General features: G+C 39.9%; 1 protein-coding gene and 1 long non-coding RNA gene across 6 annotated transcripts in view; both read right to left on the reverse strand.

Annotated features, from left to right (window-relative positions):
* LOC103127055 (zinc finger protein 709-like) overlaps nt 1-23,083 on the reverse strand; it is a 1,044,365-nt gene that overhangs the window by 229,596 nt on the left and 791,686 nt on the right. The gene's annotated exons all lie outside the window — the stretch shown is intronic.
* Nucleotides 80-6,165, reverse strand: LOC132535527 (uncharacterized). Its single transcript, XR_009547309.1, has 4 exons — nt 6,153-6,165; nt 4,329-4,396; nt 2,536-2,594; nt 80-103 (listed from the first exon to the last, which is right to left on the reverse strand). It is a non-coding gene; the product is annotated as an uncharacterized LOC132535527 (long non-coding RNA).

A 23,083-nucleotide genomic window follows, 5' to 3' on the forward strand; every position in this document is an offset into this window, starting at 1 on the left:
TGGACTCATCTGATTCACTTGATGAAATATTAAGCAATTGAACTGGAAATTTCTCTGGTGATTTTCTGGTGGATATATCCATAAACAGAGGCCTGTATATGGGCTGAAACACACTGAAGTGAGACCCTAAACTTTAACTGGCAGACATTCAATTCGTCCAATAACATGCAGTAGAATCTGCCCTCTGCCCCCCAATCTCATGTATAAATCAGAAAACCTAGTACATCAGCCACAGTACCACCTGCCGGCTCAATATCAGAATCCAGGCTCAATGTACAAGCTGAGATGTAAAAAAAAAAAGCCATAGCCATGGCAGAGTGTACAGGAATTTAGAAAATTCCTTAGGAGAGAAACTCAAGAATTTAAACTTAATATGCAGAAACATACTCAAGAATTAAAAGATCACATCACCAGAGAGTTATCAAACACAAAAAAAGATGAATAACAAGCAGAATTCATTATGAGGATATAAATCAGGAATGGGAAACTTCAGAGTTTCAATGTATGAAAGACACTTTGAATGCAGCTTTGTCTCATAGAGCTTGTCTAGGAAGTAGAACCAATCATGAAGACTCAGCTAAAACACACTGTTAATTCAAAGGTGCTAGAGAGGAAAGATTTGGGGAACATGAATCAATTCTCTATGAAACAGCAGACTTCATCAGAAAGATAAATAACAGAGTTATAAGATCACCAAGGAAGAAGAGAGGAACAGGGCAGTAGAGACCATATTTAAAAAATCACAGAACATTTTCCACACCTGGGCATCATCCAAAATATAATCATCTTGGAAACTGAGTAAACACCCAAGTTCCTGAACCAAAAACAACCTCCATCAAGACACATCATAGGGAAACCATCAAAGAGCAAGGGCAAGGAAAACTATTACAGGCTGATAGGCAAAGGAAGAAACACACATACAAAGGTAGAGCTGTCAAGCTTTCATCAGATTTCTCATTACACACTCTAGAGGCAAGGAGGGAGAGGAATAGCACATTCAAAATATTGAAATATTGACAGGAAGAACTGCCCATCACAAATATTCTATTCTGACAAACTTACCTTTCAAATATGAGGCAGAATTAAAGGTTTTGTCAAACAAATAGAAGCCAAAGAAATTTGCATCCACCAGTCTTGCCTTGCATCCACCAATCTTGCATCCACCAGTTATTGAAAGGAGTTATACAGAGAGAGAGAGAGAGAGAGAGAGAGAGAGAGAGAGTGAGAGAGAGAGAGAGAGAGGGAGAGAGGAAGAAAGGAACCTATATACAAACATTTCCGACGATGGTCATCCACCTCATGCTGCCATCGTCATTCTGAACTTTCCTCATGAAGTTAAGAGCTGTGACTCACTATTCTATCTGTTCAGATGTGCTAATCCTAGCCCACTGATGACTGTTATCCTTCCTTATCCTTCACTACCATCATAAATTAGGGATTTTTTTTTATCACCAGAATTCCATTAATAGGGAGATTCTCACTCTAAGAATCTTACTAGTTTTCTCTAACCACATACCCTCCTTCTATTTTATTTTTTAAAGATTTATTTATTTATGAAAATATATATATAGAGAGAGAGAAAACAACAATAATAACCACAATGTGGTTAAAACAACAAGGGCAACAAAAATAAATAATAATGAAAATAATAATAATAATGAACCACCTTCTCTGACCCATCTTGCATGGAGCTAAAAGGAAAAATGTTAAGTGAGATAAGACAAAGTTGAGTATGGGATGATCCCACTCATAAACAGAAGCTGAGAAAGAGTAACAGAAAGGGAGACTGAAAGCAGAATCTGACAGTTTGGAGTAGGGCACCAAAGTAAAAATTTCTGGGTGGAGTGTGGGGGTAGATGTTCGGCTTCACTGGGGGAAGGGGAGGGATACAGACCTTTGGTGGTGGGAACGGTGTTAATGTGCACTCCTATTAACTTACAATCTCACAAATAACTATTTAATTAATATGAGAAGGGGAAAATGGATGGAATGTCTCAGACTTTTTGATGCATAGACCATAGGCTGAGTTCCTTTAATCTAAGCACTTAAGACTTCAAATTGGAAATCAGATTGAATTTTAACAGTGGGCTCAAATTGTTAATACATTTCTAATAATGACTTGTTCTTTGAAAAATTGTCCTTAAATATTGTTATTAAATTAACTTCACTGAAAAAAACAAAATAGATTTTTATGTCACAAGCTATTGTACTGAAACTACACTGGTCTCATTAATTTATCTGTCACTTCATCTCATGCTTAGCACAGGACATTTCATGTGATAGGAAAAAATACAAGACAACTGATTTAGGGGCAGATGCAGAGCAAAGTAAAATCAAATCACCACTTTTACATTTAATGCCACTAACACATACTCTTTTTTTACATAAGACATGGAGGTACAGAAACATAGAAAGTGAACAAGACCACTGCATTTCAATAAAGAGGGGGCCAGTACAGATGGGTCATACACATCAAAAAGCAGTGCACTATCCATATAACCTATATTTTAAAATAGCCATGGTGGAAGACAATACCTTCAAATCCTCAGAGAAATCACGGTCTTCCTCTTGTAACCCAACTCTAGATGTTTTACCTAAAAAAATTATATATATATATATATATATATATATATATATATATATATATATATATATATATATTTACAGGCATAATCAATTACTCTAGATTTATAATACATATACAACACGCTCTATATTCAAGTATTTCCAAGCATGAGGATCCCGGTTTGAGTGCCCGCACCCCACCTGCAAGGTAAGGAAATACTTCACAGGCAGTGAAGCAGGTCTGCAGGTATCTACCTTTCTCTCCCTCTCTCTGTCTTCTCCTCCTCTCTACATTTCTCTCTGTCCTAGCCAAAAATGATGACATCAATAACAACAATAATACTAAAACAATAAAACAACAAGGGCAACAAGAAGGAAATAAATAAATATTTAAAAAAAATAAGAAGAGGAAGAAAGTAACATGTGACTTATCTATGTAAGGCACTTAAGAAATGAAGACTGGAAAAAAAGGAAAGAAAGAAAGGAAGGAAGGAAAGGCACAAGGTAAAACTTGGACTAGGAGTAGTGTACTGCACCAAAGCAAAGAACCCCGGGGAAGCAGAGAAAGGAAGGGTTAGAGATGGCATTGGTATTTGCTGCCATCTAAAAAAAAAGTCAATAAACACACTGTCAGTATGTTTTGTTTTTTCCTAGCTATGCATTTGGTAGATGATATTTGATTACGAAAATATGTTTTAAATACATTAGAATTAAGTTTCTATCAAGTCACACTTTTTGTCAGATGAAAATTCACCTTCCACTGGTCCACTTGTTTTCTTTCCATGTAGAGCTGCATTTCCAGATAAATGAGCCACAGGCTTCTGAGGGGGGTTCTCACAAATATTCTCCTAAATTAGCATCATTAAAAGTCACATAAAGTCATATAAATTCTTTCCAAGGCAATACATGCAATACATACCAACTGGGGAAACTAGAATTTTGAAAAATCAAAGCAGCTAAATAGAAAACAGCACATGTACTATTCCAGATCAATTTTATCTCTACATGTCACTTGACCATTGTTTTTGGTACTGACTTAGGAATCCTGAGAAAATATTTTCATAGACAGGGCTGGGTGGTGGCAACTATTCACATTACATTACATGATGTACATTACTGTTCACATGGACATGGATTCAAACACCTAGATACCATCTGCATGGGAGAAACTTCACAAGAGGAAAAGCAGTGCTGTTTCTCTCTAACTCCACTGTCCCTCTCTATCTCCTCACTTCCTCTCAATTCCCATCTATACTACCAAATTCATAAATAATATTGAATTTAAAATACGTTCATACATAGGCCCAGGTCACTGGTTAGGACACATGACTTGCCATGCATGGGACCTAGATCCAAGCCCTGAATCTAAATGTGAGTAGCAACGCATTGTGTAAATCTCTGGTGCTGTGGAATATATCTGCCTCATTCTGTGTCTCTCTTTCTCTCTCTGCTATTTTCTCCAGGGTGTCCTATCTGTATGAAACAAAATGTAATTGAAAGGAACTGTAATGGAAGACACAAGATTCCTAGAATCCGCAGTTTCAAAAAGGCAAGAAATATCTCATGAAACCAAATGTACATGCACATCCCAGAAATTAAATGAATTAAAAATATTTAGCTTCACTTGTAATTCTCAGCCAGCCAATTCCTACTGTGGATACAAGCTATAATTTTGCAATTTTTCTAGTAAAAAATGATATTGTTGAATGTTTTTAATGTTGATGTAAACATTAAAATAAACTAATGATAGTAGAAGACAATACCTCAGACTCTGAAGGCAAATCCCAAGACGAATCATTCTCTTCTTTACCTTCACAGGATGTCTTGACATCTAAAAATATAGTCAAGACAACAATAAGATACCACTTCACTCCTGTGAGAATATCATACATCAGAAAAGGTAACAGCAACAAATGCTGGTGAGGTTATGGGGTCAAAGGAACCCTCCTGCATTGCTGGTGGGAATGTAACTTGGTCCAACCTATGTGGAGAACAGTCTGGAGAACTCTCAGAAGGCTAGAAATGGACCTTCCCTATGATCCTGCCATTCCTCTCCTGGGGATATGTCCTAAGGAACCCAACACCCCCATCCAAAAGGATCTTTGTACACATATGTTCTTGGCAGCACAATTTGTAATAGCCAAAACCTGGAAGCAACCCAGGTGTCCAACAACAGATGAGTGGCTGAGCAAGTTGTGGTATATATACACAATGGAATACTACTCAGCTGTAAAAAATGGTGACTTCCCCATTTTCAGCCAATCTTGGATGAAACTTGAAAAATTCATGTTAACTGAAATAAGTCAGAAACAGAGGAATGAATATGGAATGATCTCACTCTCAGAAGCTGAAAAACAAGATCAGAAAAGAAAACACAAGTAGAACCTGAACTGGAATTGGTGTATTGCACCAAAGTAAAAGACTCTGGGGTGCGTGGGGGCAGGGAAAGACAGGTCCTTCAGAGAACCTAGTGGGGGTTGTATTGTTATATGAAAAACTGGGGAATGTTATGCATGTACAAACTATTGTACTTACTGTTGAATGTAAAACATTAATTCCCCAATAAAGAAATTTAAAAAAAATAAACATATAGTCAAAGCACATTAAGGAGAATAATAATCAATATGAATTTTAAATATACTAGCACTATTCACAACTATTTCAATAAAATGTAATTAACTCAGAAAGTTGTAACATAGGGTTGAAAGTTTTTCTGGAAAAAAAAAGACTTTTAGTAGGTTTGTATAGTTACGAAGCTAATTAGAATGGTCCTTTTAGTCATCTTTTTTTCATGTTGAATGAAACTTGAGTAATCAACCAGTGAGACCAGCTGAAAAGAGTAGGATGACATGTGATCTCACTTAAAGATGGAATTAAGCAAACAAGACAAAAATTAAAAACCGGTAATAGAGGCAGGATGGCAATTCAAAAGGTGAAAGTTGGACTGGAAGTGGTGTATTGCATGAAAACAAAGGACTAAGGGAAAGGGAGGAAGGAGGCTTAGAGATGGCACTGGCTCATCTGATGGCATTTGCTAATATCTGATGAGATAGAAAATACAAACTCACATATCCAGTGGAGAAACAATTAGAGAAGTCAGAACTGCCACCTTCTGCACCCCAAAAAGAATTTGGTACATACTCCCAAAGGGGTAAACAACAGGGAAGTTTCCAGTGGAAATAATGAAACACAAAACTCTCATAGTGGGAAATGTAGAAGATTATACCCCTGTTACCTTACAATATTATAAATCAATATAAAGTCACTAATAAAATTTAAAAAAGAAAAAAGGAAATACAAACGCTGTTACTCAGTTTTGTTTTTCTCACACTGTATTAGGTAGGTTATCTTATTTGACTAGGAAAATAAACCACAGATTCTTTAGAAATTAAGATTCTGTCAAATCACTCTTTTGAAAAGTCAAATTCACCCTCCTGGGAGGGTAGGGATAGGGAACATTGGTGGTGTGAGTGGTGTAGAATTATACTCTGTCACCATACAACCTGGTAACATAACAATTTTTTTGTAACATAACAAATTAATAACAAATAAATAAATTGTTAGAAAAATAATGTAATGATGTTTACCTTTCACTGTTCCACTTATTATTTTCTTTACACCTCCATCTGCATTTCCAGATAAATGATTCGCAGCCTTGTGTGGGAGGTTCTCACAAACATCCTCCTAAATTTAATATCATTATTAAGTAGCATAAAGATACCTGAATTCTTTCTAAGAGATTACTTGCAGCACAAATCAACTTGAAAACCAGAGTTTTGAAAAAACAAAGCAATTAAATTGAGAACACCACGTGTGCTCTCCAAATCACTGTGTCTTGGGGTCAGGTGGTGGTACACTGGGTTAAGTACACATAGTATAAAGCACAAGGTGTCCCATGCAGGGATCCCAACTCAAGCCCTCAGTCCCCCCCACTCCGCACGCTTCAGGGAGGACACCTCACAAGCAGTGAAGCAGGTTTGCAAGTGCAGGTGTCTATCTTTCTCTCCCCTGCTTGACTTCCCCTCCCCTCTTGGTTTCTCTCTATCCTACTGAATAAAAATGGAAGAAAATGGCTGACAGGAGCAGTAGATTCACAGAGTAGGCAGTGAGCCCCAACAGTACCCCTGGAGGCAAATAAACAATTGTCTCTCTAAGCTTTGTCTGACCATTGGTCCTGTCACTCAACGTATGAATAAATATTCTTATATATGGGGCTGGGCAGTGGTATATCTAGTAGAGCACACACACTCATTAGGACCCAGTTTCAAACTCCCAGTGGCCCATGTGCAGGGAGGAAGTTTCACAAGAGGAAACAGCAGTACTGCGGGTGTCTTTCTATCATCCTCTTTATATCCCCTTTTCCTTCTCAATTTCCACTAACAAATAAATAAAGTTGATTTACAATTATTTTCTGGGGGAGTCGAGTGGTAGCACAGTGGGTTAAGCGCACATGACACAAAGCACAAGGACCAGAGCAAGGATCCCAGTTTAAGCCCCTGACTCCCCACCTGCAGGGGAGTCACTTCACAGGCTGTGAAGCAGGTCTGCAGGTGTCTTTCTCTCCCCCCTCTGTGTTCCCTCCTCTCTCCATCCCTCTCTGTCGTATCTTAAAAAAAAAAAAAAAAAAAAAACATGCTCAACAATTTGTTTGGCTTTGTATGTTAACTCTCTTTTCAGCCACCAGGTTCCAGATGTCATCAGGATGCCGGCCAGGCCTCCCTCGACTGAAGACCCCACCGATGTGCCCTGGAGCTCCACTTCCCCAGAGACCCACCCTACTAAGGAAAGAGAGAGGCAGACTGGGAGCATGGACCGACCAGTCAATGTCCATGTTCAGCGGGGAAGCAATTACAGAAGCCAGACCTTCCACCTTCTGCAACCCAAAACGACCCTGGGTCCATGCTCCCAGAGGGATAGAGAATGGGAAAGCTATCAGGGGAGGGGGTGGGATATGGAGATTGGGTGGTGGGAATTGTGTAGAGTTGTACCCCTCCTACCCTATGGATTTGTTAATTTATCCTTTCTTAAATAAAAAATAAATTAAAAAAATGAATAAATAAATATTAAAGAAGAGAGAGAAAAGAAAGAAAGGGATAAAGAGGGGGGCAGGGAGAGAGGAAATGAGAGGGAGAGGGAGAAGGAGAAGACATCTTCTTATATGTGTGGTACAAAATAACAGCTCTGGTATTCTACCAGTTGAGGAATGTTTCCTGAGCAGATAAATTCCAACTTCAAAAATGCAACAATAAAAACTTCTTGTATTTTATCGTGAGTTTCACCACATCAATTTATATCACAGAATATTTAATTTTTATCCTAAAAGGACTCTAAATTATTCTGAAGGTATTAGATAAGTCTAACTGGAGAAATAAAATTGATTTCTCATCTTACTAAGCCACTGCCTTCATTAAATTTTGTCTACTACCATTTTATTTACAGAGTATAGTCCATTTGATAGCACCCAAAGCAAGGTAATTAATAATTAGGCACAAGCAAAGTGAAACTAAAGTTAAAGCATCTCTAAATGTGAGTAACACCGCATTGTGTAAATCTCTGGTGCTGTGGTATATATCTGCCTCATTCTGTGTCTCTCTCTCTCTGCTCTTCTCTCCGGGATGTCCTATCTGTATGAAACAAAAAAGTAATTGAAAGGTAATATAATGGAAGACACAAGATTCCTGCAATCTGCAAAGTTTCAAATAGGCAAGAAATATCTTATGAAACCTAATGTACATGCACATCTCAAAAATTAAATGAATTCAAAATATTTAGCTTCACTTGTAATTCTCAGCCAATTCCTACTGTGGATACAAGCTATAACTTTGCAGTTTTCTAGTAAAATATACGAATAAATGGTTTTAATGCTGATATAAACATTAAAATAAAATAATGATAGTGAAGACAATACCTCAGAATCTGAAGGTGAATCCCAAGGTGAGTCATCCTCTTTTTTACCATCACAGGATGTCTTGGCATCTAAAAATATAGTCAATGGGAGTTGGTAGTTGCACAGCAGGTTAAGGGAACATGGCGCAAAGTGCAAGGGCCTGGCTTAGGATCCAGGTTCGAACCCCCAGCTCACCACCTGCAGAGGAGTCGCTAAACAAGCAGTGAAGTAGATGTGCAGGTATCTGTCTTTCTCTCCACCTCTCTGTCTTCCCCTCTTCTCTCCATTTATCGCTGTCCTATCCAACAATGACAACATAGACAACAATAAAACAACAATGGCTACAAATGGGAATAGATAAATAAATATTAATACAATAAAAACATAGTCAAGACACATTAAGGAGAATAATAATCAATATGAATTTTAAATACACTAGCATTATTCACAACTATTTCAATAAAATGTAATTAACTCAGAAAGTTGTAACATAGGGTTGAAAGTTTTTCTGGAAAAAAAAAGACTTTTAGTAGGTTTGTATAGTTACGAAGCTAATTAGAATGGTCCTTTTAGTCATCTTTTTTTCATGTTGAATGAAACTTGAGTAATCAACCAGTGAGACCAGCTGAAAAGAGTAGGATGACATGTGATCTCACTTAAGGATGGAATTAAGCAAACAAGACAAAAATTAAAAACCGGTAATAGAGGCAGGATGGCAATTCAAAAGGTAAAAGTTGGACTGGAAGTGGTGTATTGCATGAAAACAAAGGACTAAGGGAAAGGGAGGAAGGAGGCTTAGAGATGGCACTGGCTCATCTGATGGCATTTGCTAATATCTGATGAGATAGAAAATACAAACTCACATATCCAGTGGAGAAACAATTAGAGAAGTCAGAACTGCCACCTTCCGCACCCCAAAAAGAATTTGGTACATACTCCCAAAGGGGTAAACAACAGGGAAGTTTCCAGTGGAAATAATGAAACACAAAACTCTCATAGTGGGAAATGTAGAAGATTATACCCCTGTTACCTTACAATATTATAAATCAATATAAAGTCACTGATAAAATCTAAAAAAGAAAAAAGGAAATACATACGCTGTTACTCAGTTTTGTTTTTCTCACACTGTATTAGGTAGGTTATCTTATTTGACTAGGAAAATAAACCACAGATTCTTTAGAAATTAAGATTCTGTCAAATCACTCTTTTGAAAAGTCAAATTCACCCTCCTGGGAGGGTAGGGATAGGGAACATTGGTGGTGTGAGTGGTGTAGAATTATACTCTGTCACCATACAACCTGGTAACATAACAATTTTTTTGTAACATAACAAATTAATAACAAATAAATAAATTGTTAGAAAAATAATGTAATGATGTTTACCTTTCACTGTTCCACTTATTATTTTCTTTACACCTCCATCTGCATTTCCAGATAAATGATTTGCAGCCTTGTGTGGGAGGTTCTCACAAACATCCTCTTAAATTTAATATCATTATTAAGTAGCATAAAGATACCTGAATTCTTTCTAAGAGATTACTTGCAGCACAAATCAACTTGAAAACCAGAGTTTTGAAAAAACAAAGCAATTAAATTGAGAACACCACGTGTGCTCTCCAAATCACTGTGTCTTGGGGTCAGGTGGTGGTACACTGGGTTAAGTACACATAGTATAAAGCACAAAGTGTCCCATGCAGGGATCCCAACTCAAGCCCTCAGTCCCCCCACCCCGCACGCTTCAGGGAGGACACCTCACAAGCAGTGAAGCAGGTTTGCAAGTGCAGGTGTCTATCTTTCTCTCCCCTGCTTGACTTCCCCTCCCCTCTTGGTTTCTCTCTATCCTACTGAATAAAAATGGAAGAAAATGGCTGACAGGAGCAGTAGATTCACAGAGTAGGCAGTGAGCCCCAACAGTACCCCTGGAGGCAAATAAACAATTGTCTCTCTAAGCTTTGTCTGACCATTGGTCCTGTCACTCAACGTATGAATAAATATTCTTATATATGGGGCTGGGCAGTGGTATATCTAGTAGAGCACACACACTCATTAGGACCCAGTTTCAAACTCCCAGTGGCCCATGTGCAGGGAGGAAGTTTCACAAGAGAAAACAGCAGTACTGCGGGTGTCTTTCTATCACCCTCTTTATATTCCCTTTTCCTTCTTCTTGCCTGCACTACAAATCCACTGCACCTGGAGGCCATATTTCCCTTTGGTTGCATTGTTGTTGTTGATTAGGACAGAGAGAAATTGAAAGAAGAGGGGAAGAGAGAACAGGGGAGAGAAAGACATATGCAGACCTGCTTCACTGCCCGTGAAGTAATGGCCCCTCCCAGGCAGGTAGGGAGCCAGGGCCTTGAACAGAGATCCTTACACCAGTCCTTACCCTTTGATCCATGTGTGCTTAACCTGCTGCACTACCACCTGGCCCCTAGATACCCTGTTTTTTAATCTGTATTTTTACAAATAAATCTAAAAAAAGTGATGGTAAAAGACAATAATTCAGAATCCCAAGGTGAATCTTCCTCTTCTTTATCTCTACAGGATGCCATGACATCTAAAACTGTACTCACAGACACTTTAATAAGAGGAATAAATCACAATGAATTTTCAATACATATAGAACAGAAGCACCATTCATAAGTTTTTCAATAAAACTTAATTGACAACAAAAATTATTTCATAAGGTTGAAACTTTTTCTGGAAAAATATTGATTTTGTAAGCTGGGATAATTACAAAGGTAAATATCATCGTCTTTTAAGTCACCTTCTTTTTACATTTTGGATGGAACTTTAAAGAATCAAGTAGATGAGATAAACTAAAAAAAGAAATTCAAATAAAAGATGATCTCATCTATAGTTTGGAAAATACAAAAAATAACAGAAATCAAAAAAAGAAAGTAGAGCTTGGACTGGATTTGGTGGACTGCATCAAAACAAAGGATTCTGGGAAGGAGAAGAGAGGACTAGATGGGTTCTGAGGGTATCTATTTAGCTATCTTCCTGGTAGCTAAAAAGGGCGTAAGTCAGGGTGAGAGTATTCTGCAGACACTTATAGTAGGGAGTTAACAAATTGCACCTTTGTGTCAACAACTGTACTATAAATCATTAACTCCACAATATTTAATAAGTAGCCTAATCTCCCACAAAGATTGGGTTATGTGTCATGAAATATGGAAATGATCCCAGGTCATTAAAAAGACATCTCTTGGGAGTCAGGCGGTAACTCAGCGGGTTAAGTACAGGTGGCAGAAAGTGCAAGCACCTGCTTTAAGGATCCCAGTTGGAGCCCTGGCTCCCCACCTGCAGAGGTGTCACTTCATAAGCAGTGAAGCAGGTTTATGCAGGCATCTTTCTCTCCCCCTCTATGTCTTCCCCTCCTCTCTCCATTTCTCTCTGTCCTATCCGACAATGATGACATCAGTAACTACAACAATAAAACAAGGGCAACAAAAGGAATATATATATATATATATATATATATATATATATATATATATATATATATACATTTTAAAAAGACATCTCTTTGGAGATGGGTGGTAGCGCAACGGGTTAAGAGCACATGGCACAAAGCGCAAGGACCAGGGAAAGGATCCCGGTTCAAGCCCCCTGTTCCACGCCTGCAGGGAGTCTCTTCGCAAGCGGTGAAGCAGGTCTGCAGGTGCCTCTCTGTCTTTCTCTCCTCTCTCCATTTCTCTCTGTCCTATCCAACAACAACAACAGCCATCACATCAATAACAACTACAACAAGAGCAACAGCAAGGGCAACAAAATGGAGAAAATAGCCTCCAGGAGCAGTGGATTCGTAGTGCAGGCACTGAGCCACAGCAATAACCCAGGAGGCAAAAAAAAGACGTCTCTTACTGGTATAATGAAAGGGCAGGTATGTAAATATGATGGGGATAGGTAAGATTAAAATCCAGTTAATTTTGTTTCATTCCACTGTGGAGGCAATGGTTTACAGCATGGTTATTGACAAATGGGTACAGTCTCTCATCTCCCCATAAGTGTCTGCAGAGCACTCTCAGTCCCAACTTGTGGTTTTGACGACCACCATGCTCCAGAAGCCCCCGCATCCATCTCTACTACTTCCCTTCCCTTTCCCCAGAGTCTTTTTCTTTGGTGTAATGCATCACACCCAGTCCAAGTTTCATTCTGTTTCCCACTCTCCCCTTGTTTCTTCATTTCTACCTGTAAGTGAGACATCCAGGTATTATCTGATAACTTATACAACTTATCAGCTTTTACTGTTCTTGTTTTAACTATGCATTTAGCAAGTGAAATTCTTTGGCTAAAAAATACGTCTTACGCAAATTAACATTCTGTCACATCACTCATTTATAAAACTAAAATTTACCTCTAACTCGTCCATTTAACATATCCATTCCTCTTTAATCTGCCTCTCCAGATAAATGATCAGTATGATTCAATGGGATGTTTTCACAAATATTCTCCTAAAATTAATGTCAATAATGAGTAGCATAAATATATCTGAATATGTTCTAAGACAATACCTGAAGTATGTACTAGCAACGCAATTCAGCTTGAAAACAAGAATTTGGAAAACCAAAATAATTAAATTGGAAACAAAACATGTGCCCTCCTGAACTGTGTATCTTTGTGTCAATGTGTCATCACTTGACCCTGGGTTCTGTAACTGAACTTAGAAGTCATGAATAAATGCTTTCATAGATAGGAGGCAGATCCTGGGACAGAACCCGAGACTTCCCACCCAAGACCTAGACTCAAGTCTTGGCTTCACATGTGAGTGACACTCAGGGATTCTCCAGTGTTGTGGTTTATCTCCACCTGTGTGAGACTCTCCCTCTCTCAGATATTCTCACTCTGTCTCCCTAGATGAAAAAAAAAAACAATTAGCTACAAGTAGTGAAATAGTCCATGCGTGCACTCCAGACTCTACATATAAATTAATAATTGAATAAAGTCCCCATCTGCAGAAAAAAAGCTTCAGGATTGCTGGATCAGGGCAGCAGGTGACACTCTTGCCTCTCTCCCTCTCTATATTGACTTCCCCTCCCAATGTCTCTCTGTGTCTATCCAATCAGTAAGTAGCATCAAAAGTAATGCACACAATCTAACTTACATGCACATCTCAAAAAATAAATTCAGAACAGCCAAATATAACCTCTCACTGAATTAAAAGGACACTTAACAAATTTGATTATAAACAACTTCTTCAATGAGTACACCAATGATACATTTAAATGTCCTCAAAAAATAATTAAATTCAAAACAGCTTACTCCATTACAAATTTCTGACCAAATTAAAATGGCACTTAATGGGGATGGGTGGTGGCACGCCTGGTTGAGTGCACAGGTCACAATGCACAGGAACCTGTGTACAAGCCCCCAGTCCCACCTGCAGGGGGAAAGCTTCATGAGTGGTGAAGCAAGTCTGCAGGTGTCTGCCTCTCTTCCTCTCTGTCTCTACCTTCCCTTTGACATCTGGCTGTCTCTATCAAATAAATAAAGATAGTAATTTTGTAAAAGAATCATTAGAAATGTCATTTAACAAATATTTATTTGGACAGATTATTTCATGTTCATGCTATCAAATTTTTTAAATGTTCCCATGGCATAAAATATTGTTAGAAGATACTTGGCCCGATGAGAAGCATGTCAAACTGACCATAATTCATTATTTGATAAAGTTTCCTTTTGTAATTGTTGGGCTTCACCACTATGGACTGACTTTTTCCTCTGGGAGGTCACCTCTGGGAGAGGGAGACAGACACACAGGACAGTGGCACTCTAGCACCCAAACTTGCTCCAGTGCAAGTGGGGCGAGGGCTGAACTCGGGTCACACACACACAGCAAAGCAGGCACACTCCCAGCTGAGCGCTCCTGCTGATTCCACGTCACGAAGCTTTTACTGGCAGGACATATTGTTTAATAACAAGAGAAAGTAATAATATGGTTCTTCATGTCTCAACACTTAAACACTCTTTTTCTACATACACTGTCAATAATTAAAAATATGGTGACTGTGGGAGTCAGGCAGTAGTGCAGCAGGTTAAGCACAGGTGGTACAAAGCACAAGGACCGGCGTAAGGATCTCCGTTTGAGCCCCTGGCTCCCCACCTGCAGGGGAGTCGCTTCACAGGAAGTAAAGCAGATCTGTAGGTGTCTACCTTTCTCTGTCTTACCCTCCTCTCTCCATTTCTCTCTGTCCTATCCAATAACTACAACAATAAAACAACAAGGGCCACAAAAGGGAATAAATAATTTTTAAAAATTATTATCAGGGACTGGATGGTGGTGCACCTGGTTGGCTGCACATGTGACAGGAATAACAGTAACAATAATAACTACAACAATAAATCACAACAAGGCCAACAAAAGGGATAAATAAATAAATATTTAAAAGATGGTAACAGTAACCCCTCTATTTACCTCTGCCTGGCTTCTAAGGCCCAATATTCACTTCGTCCTGAAACACCAACCCTCCTCTCTGTCCTCTCTCTTCTCCAGGCGGTGCTGTAACTCCAAGCAGCACCCTGCTCCACACAAGGCAGTTAGAACCCTCAGCCGCAATGGCAGTTGGTGGGGGGGGGGGGCAGGGAGCCCTGCTGAGAAAGTGGTTGGGAGGGTGAGGTGCCAAGTGCAGAAGCCACCACTGAGCTGAACCTGGCTCAGGGGGATCAGCTCCCCCAGCACCTCTCATTCCCACCAAGCACCAGCTGGTGCCCTAACTCCTGGCTTTTAAAATCCGGAACAGTCAGAATCCTGAGTCCTTACTTAATTTTTTTGTTTTGTTTTGTTTACCTAGATTGAACAAGAATTTTGTGATAGCTGTGATCTCTGACCTTGCCCCCCAAATAGTAAAGATAGTAAAAATAGTAAAGTAGGTAAATATGCAGGGTCTTGAGTCAAGACCTCAGCTAAAACTGAAAGAGGAAAGTGACTCAGTAGCAGGTCTCTGAATCATAAACAGCCTCACTGGGGCATGCAGGGCATGTTCTCTAGCTAAGTCAGTTAGACTGTAAAAACTTATTGGTCCTGTGTTCTGAGAGGTGGAGCAGTGGGTAAAGCAAGAGGTCCTGAGTTCAATCCCCAACAGAACATGCATCAGAATGATGTCTGGTTCTTTCTCTCTCTCCTTTCTCATTAGTAAATAAAATATTTTTTAAAATTTTAAAAAGAACTTATTGGTCCACCAGGCAATATAATTTATGATATAATGTACCTAAAATTTACCCTATGCATACTAAGAACAAAATATATTTTGTACTCATTAACAGTGTAATTTACAAAGAACTCTATCTTAGATACTGATAGAATAGGTTGCTACTGGTCTCCCTGGTAAAAGATTATAGATGAGTTAATATTTCAAAAAATGTTATTAGAAATGCATCATCAATTTAAATCCAGTGTTAGAATTCAATCAATTTAGTGGTCCGGGAGGTGGCACAGTGGTAAAGCTTTGGACTCTCGAGCATGAGGTCCTGAGTTTGATCCCCAGCAGCACGTGTGACAGAAGTGATGTCTTGTTCTTTCTCTCTCCTCCTATATTTCTCATAAATAAATAAAATCTAAAAAATAAACTAAAAAAAATTCAATCAATTTAAAATTTGAAACAGTAAATGCTTAAAGAAATATATACTCAGAACTGAAATCTATACCTTTAAAGAGCTTGAGAGGTTCATTCTACTTCCCACCCTCATATTGAACAAAGAATAATTTAGAAGAGTATAAGTTAATAGGAGTACCTATTAGCACCTTCCTGCCACCAAAGGTCTGTGTCCCAACCCCCACACCCCAACTGAAAAATCTACCCTTCCCCTACCCCTGCCAAGAGTTTGTTACTTTGGTGCCATACTCTAAACTCACTCAAATTCTGTTGTTTCTCTCTTCTTCTTCCTCAACATCTGTTTATAAGCAGAATCATCCCTTACTCATCTTTCTCCTTCTGATTTATCTAAAGTAACATAATTCCTTTAAACTCCATCAAAGATGGGTGGAAGACATTGTATTCATTATTCTGAATAGCTGAGTGGTATCCCATTGTGTTTATATTCTAAAACTTTCTTAGCCATTCATCTGTTATTGTACACCTGACTTGCTTCCAGATTTTGGCTATTACCAATTTGGTTACTATGAACATAGATATACATATATCTTTTGGGTTTTTTTAATTTCTTTATTGGGGAATTAATGTTTTACATTCACCAGTAAATACAATAGTTTCTACATGCATAACATTTTGCAGTTTTCTATATAACAATACAACCCCTACTAGGTCCTTTTTGGACCTGTATTCTCCCCCTCCCCCAAACCCCAGAGACTTTTACTTTGGTGCAATACTCCAAATCCAGTTCAGGTTCTACTACACATATCTTTTTGGATGGGTGTCTTTTATTCCTTAGGATATATGCCTAGAAGGGGAATTGCTGGATCATCAAGAAGGTCCATTTATAGCTTTCTGAAGGTTCTCCAGACTGCTCTCTACAGGGCTGGACTAACTTACATTCCCAACAGAAGTGCAAGAGGGTTCCTTTGTCCCCATAAACTTTCATTTATGTTTCTTTTTTACAAGATTTTTTTTTTGAGACTATAAGTGTTCTCTAGTTCCAGATAAATGCTTGTAGTTTCTGTTCTATCCTCGTAAAGAAAATTGGCTGGACCTTGTTGGGTATTGCATCAAAACTGTATATGGCTCTGGGTAGAATACTCATTTTGATGATATTAATTCTTCCAATACACAAATATAGAGTATCTTTCCACTTCTTTGTATCATTTTCTGTTTCCATGAATAGCAATTTACAGTTTTCAGTATGCACAACTTTCACTTCTTTGGTTAGGTTTATTCATAGATATTTTATTGCTTTATTGCTATAGTGAATGGGACTGATTTCTGGATATCCTCTGCATTGGACTTAGTGTTTGTGTAAAGGAATAACACTGATTTTTATATCTTAATTTTGTAGTCTGACACCTTACTATACTGCCTGATAACTTCCAGCTATCTGAAGGATTCTTGAGGTTTTTCTATGTGTAGTATCATATCCTCTGCAAATAGTGAGAAGTTGACTTCTTCCCTTAAAATCAATATTGCTTTGATTCTATTGTCTTGCCTGATTATTATGGAGAGAACTTATAATACTATGTTGAACAGTCATGCTGATCGTAGGCATCCCTGTCTACAACCTGATCTGAGTGGGGTGGGGATGCTATTCTTTAAGAGAATAGAACAAAAATTACAAAAAATAAAATTCTGGAACCAGAAAACACCTGGAATTGTCAAAATAATCTTGAGAAAAAGCGACAGAAATAGAGGTATCATACTTTTAGAACTCAAACTATATTACAGGGACATTGTAATAAAAACTGCCTGGTAGTGGAACAAAAATAGACAGACCAGTGAAACAGAACTGAAAACCCAGAAATAAGCCCACATAAGCTGATGGAAATCTCATTTTTGATAATGGGGCCCAAACTATTAAGTGGAGGAAGGAAGCTCTCTTAAATAATTGGTGCTGGGAAAGTTGGGTTGAAATGTGTAGAAGAATGAAACTGAATCACCACATATGTACCAAAACAAAAGTAAACTCCAAAGGGGTCAACGACCTGGATTTAGACCAGAAATTATCAAATACACTTAGAGGAAAATTTTGGTTGTTGTTAAAATTCGTAAGGCTCCAGCTGGCAGGGCTAGCTTCACGGGCGGGTAACAGAGACGCGGAGACAACGGCTGGGCAGGGAAGCTGTATTTCTTTATTCAGGAACAACGATTCATAAACTAAGATAAACTAATCACCAAACAGAACTCTGCTGTCTCTTTGCGGCGGCGCAAGCACTCTCTCTAACTCCGGAACCCAGGAACCCTCTCTCTCTCTCTGTCACTCTGGAACTCTGGCAGGGTTCCTCCGGGGCGGGGCCAAGCGGCCCGCGAAATTTAACTGGACTGATCCAATTCTCTTGGCGGGGGAGAACTAGAACCCAATGTAAAGCATACAACAATTCCCCCTTTTCTTTTAACTAAATGGCTACAGTATCAAGGGTGTGGGGTGAACAGAAACCTATATCATACAGGCATTTTTATAAAAAGAATCTGGCACAAACATGGAGAAACATGCAAGCAAATAACAAGAACCAGTGTGTTGCTAAGGGAAGGCCTGAGGGGGCCATATCTGCCTCTGTGGGCTAAATTTTATCAGCTTAAAAAAAAAAAAAAATTTCTTGCCTCTGGGGGGCTACTTGCCTCAACGGGCATTTGCATGGGGGCAGGGAACAGCCTAGAGTCCCAAAGGCAGCTGGCTGCAATTTACTTACTATGAAACAAAACTTGTTATTAGCATATCTACTGCACGATCCAACGTTTCTAATAGAGAAGGAATTTGAGACTTTGACATATCAACAACGTCTTTTAACCTTTTGTTACACCCATTCAAGATGGAGACACACCCTGAGAATAGAACAAAAATTACAAAAGAAAAAATTCTGGAACCAGAAAACACCTGGAATTGTCAAAATAATCTTGAAAAAAGCAACAGAAATAGAGGTATCATACTTTTAGAACTCAAACTTTATTACAGGGACATTGTAATAAAAACTGCCTGGTAGTGGAACAAAAATAGACAGACCAGTGAAACAGAACTGAAAACCCAGAAATAAGCCCACATAAGCTGATGGAAATCTCATTTTTGATAATGGGGCCCAAACTATTAAGTGGAGGAAGGAAGCTCTCTTAAATAATTGGTGCTGGGAAAGTTGGGTTGAAATGTGTAGAAGAATGAAACTGAATCACCACATATGTACCAAAACAAAAGTAAACTCCAAAGGGGTCAAAGACCTGGATGTTAGACCAGAAATTATCAAATACACTTAGAGGAAAATTTTGGTAGAACACTTTCCCATCTAAACCTCAAGGGCATCTTTTGAGGACACAAGCCCAATTGCTAGGAAGACTAAATCAAAAACAAATCAGTGGGACTACATCAAACTGAAAAGTTTCTGTAATGCAAAAGAAAACACCATAAAAAGAGACCTCACACATAAAGAGGGAAGATCTTTACATCAGACAAGAAGTTAATCATCAGAATACATACAGAGCTCACCAAATTTAGCAACAAAAATGACCCATTTCAAAAATGGGGAGAGGAAATGAACAGAATACCTACTACCAAAGAGATTCAAAAGGTCAACGGACATATGAAAAATTGCCCCAAGTCACAGATAAAGAAATGCAAATACAGATCACAATGAGATACCACTTTACCCTGTGAGAATGTCATACAGCAGAATGACAGTACTGACAAATGCTAGAGAGGTTGTGGTGACAAAGGAATCCTTCTGCACTGCTGGTAGGAATGTAACTTTCTCTAACCACTGTGGAGAGCAGTCTGGTTAACCCTCACAGGGCTAGAAATGGACCTTCCTTATGAGCCAGTAGTTCCTCTCCAGGGGATATAGCCAAAAGAGGCAAACATACCCATTTAAAAAGATCTGTGTAGACCAATGTACCTAGCAGCATAACTTGTAATAGACAAAATAGGGAAGCTACCAAGGGAGGGGATGGGACATGGAGTTCTAGTGGTGGGAATTGTATGGAGTTGTACCCCTCTTATCTTATGGTTTAGTCAATGTTTCCATTTTATAGATTAAAAAAAAAATTTTTTTAAAGAATAGGAAAGCTATCAGAGGAGGGGATGGGATATGGAGCTCTGGTGGTGGGAATTGTACCCCTCTTATCCTATGGTCTTATCAGTGCTTCCATTTAATAAATAAATTAGTTTAAAAAATAAAAAAAGACAGGACTGCAAATGTTGAATAAAGGCAAGAGACTGGCTCACAAAATAATGGCCTATTTGGTCAATATCCCACCACTTCATCATCTGGGGCCCTAGGTAGGGAAACCTTGCATTCTGACACAGATATGATAGGCCTAGACCTCTAATGGATCCCTCTATGCATCACCACTGGTTACTTTTATCAGGAATGTCATTACAAGCCCTTTTGTGGGCCCTCCCAGGACTTTAACCTCGCCATAGAACAGCTATGGTAGGGACTATCCTAGTCTCCAAAGGTGAGGCTGGGTATCCTGCCCTGCCACTTGAGGAAGACAGGTCCTGAAATGAGTGAATCCTGCACTGTGACCTACTGTGACCAAGAGCTGCATGCTCAGACCAATAGGTACTAGGATGTCGCGTCCACCCTTGCCTGCAAGGATCACGCAACGCCGAGTTCTTCTTCAAGCAGTTTATTCGGGAACCTTGAACAGCAAAAAGCCCCGCTATAACCTAACCTCCAACTTATATACTCATGGGTCATCCAATCCCAAGGGCACACGTGGCAGCTGCTCATAGGCACACAATCGCAGAAGCAAGCGCGCTCTCAGTCTCAGACCATTTATGGAGTTGTTTACTTCTCCCTGTGGTCTGGAGGGTAGAGGAGGCTGGCGCCATCTTGGGGCGTGGCACATGGCTCTCCACAGTTCCCCCTTTTTGTTTTAACAACGCAGCAGGTGAGTGTAGAGGTCCAATCCCAGAAAGGAGGGGATATTGTCATAGTCCTCACCTAAGCAATCAAGCTTCGCCAGTGCTAGACCCATCCCATGCCGTTTTGTTCTGGGGCAGGAGATAAGGAAATTATGGGGTTAGGGAGCGGCACAACCTGCATGCATTGGACGTGCACTCCTTGAGACGGCATTACGCCCTCAAGTGCAGTGCTTTGCCTCGCACCCTGAGCGTTTCATATCAGGCTCTTAAGGCCGCCAGCCAAGCCTGGGGGGAGTGGCCATCCTCGATTGCTGTGAAGGCCTGTGCAATCAGCGCGACTTCATGCCTCTGTGTGATCCTAATTTTGCAAATACACCACAGGCCCATCAGGGAGGCGAGAACCAAGAGCGCAGTTAAGCATCCCAAGCCCGCCCACTCTTTCAAACTGTCCATTGCTTGATTGATCCAGGAGGTCAACCCCGCCGCCATGGAAGCATCCACCCGCATTGAGTTGACTGCCACGATGGCGCTTCGCAGTTGTCGCATCAGGGTATCGAAACTCCCAGACCAGTTTCCTAAGAGCCCGGCATCATGCTGTATCGGCATCGGCCTTGGAAACACGGACAGGATTCCCCAGCGAGGCTCTGTCATCACCGGCATCACCACTGCAGTCATCAGGAGCCTCTGGTGTATTCTTTGGTGGTGGGGCATCTTGGACCTTTCTCACCAGTCGTTCGGGTACCCACACCGGATCTGGTTTGTCCTGTGGAAAAACACAAACAGAGCCTCGTGCCCATGTCAGCACGGGATCAGGCCCATGCCATGTGCCTGTTAATATGTCCTTCCATTTTACCATGCCTCTCTGTGGGCCATGGGGCATATGATGTCTTTCCATCGCAGAGTGGCCATTAATATCCAAATTTAAAAAATTAAGTGTAAATAAGGCTAGGGATAGTCTTTCCTTAGGGGTGCAGCCGTGGCCTATTCCCCCTTTTTGTTTTAACAGACATTCCTTGAGGGTGTGATGAGCACGTTCCACAATGCCTTGACCCTGAGGATTATAGGGCAGGCCATGGGTTAAGCGGACTCCCATTTGCTGGCAGAAGGAGACAAAAGATCGAGCAGTGTAGGCAGGGCCATTGTCTGTTTTCAAAGTTTGAGGCATACCCCATGCAGCCCATGCCTCTAGGCAATGGGTGATCACATTGCGAGCCTTTTTGCCACTCAATGGGGTGGCCATGATAACACCAGAGCAGGTGTCTACAGAGACATGTAGATACTTAAGCGTGCCAAATTCAGAAAAGTGCGTGACATCCATTTGCCATAGGACGCCAGGGCGTAAGCCCTGAGGGTTAATTCCAACGCTTGGTGGATGCTGGAAAGTCACACACTGAGGGCAACCCAGAACCACCTGATGAGCGTCCACATGGGGCAAATTAAATTTTTTCTGTAGGGTTTTAGCATTTACATGAAAAAGTTCATGAAAACGTCTGGCCCGTTCCATTGCTGGAGCCATCAAGAGGACATCCTGTCTTGCCAATTTATCTACAATGTTATTACCCTCGCTCAGGGGGCCAGACAATCCAGTGTGTGCTCGAATGTGTTGAATATAAAAGCACTGTGTGTGGTGCCAAATCAGATCTTGTAGTTCTTTTAACAGCGCACACACCGTGCTGGATCTTTTTATAGGTCCAGCAGCCTCTAGAACCTTGACTGCATTAACCACATAAGCAGAGTCAGATATCAAATTAAAGGGAAAATGGCATCTCTTAAAGACTTCAATCACAATTTGCAACTCCACTATTTGAGGAGAGCCTGGTTGGAAATGACACCTAACTGGTTCTTGGTGTTCTATTACGTAAGCTCCACATCCTGTCTTAGAGCCATCTGTGAAAATGTTAGGTGCTGAAGACAGGCCTCACTGCAGTAATCTTAGGGAAAATCACGGGGTGCTCCTTAAAGAAGCTCACGAGAGGATGTTTGGGATAGTGATTATCAATTTCTCCGGGATAGCCGCATCTCAAGATGGCCCACTCATCCAAAGTTCCACACAGGGTCTGTACCTGGTAGCTAGAATAAGGGACCACTAATGTGGTTGGTAAGATGCCAAAAAACTGTATACATTGCTGAATCCCGGTCAGGGCCAGATCTGCCACTGATGAAGGATAATATT

The sequence above is a fragment of the Erinaceus europaeus genome, chromosome 23 (genome assembly GCF_950295315.1).
Source record: "Erinaceus europaeus chromosome 23, mEriEur2.1, whole genome shotgun sequence".
NCBI lineage: Eukaryota > Metazoa > Chordata > Mammalia > Eulipotyphla > Erinaceidae > Erinaceus > Erinaceus europaeus.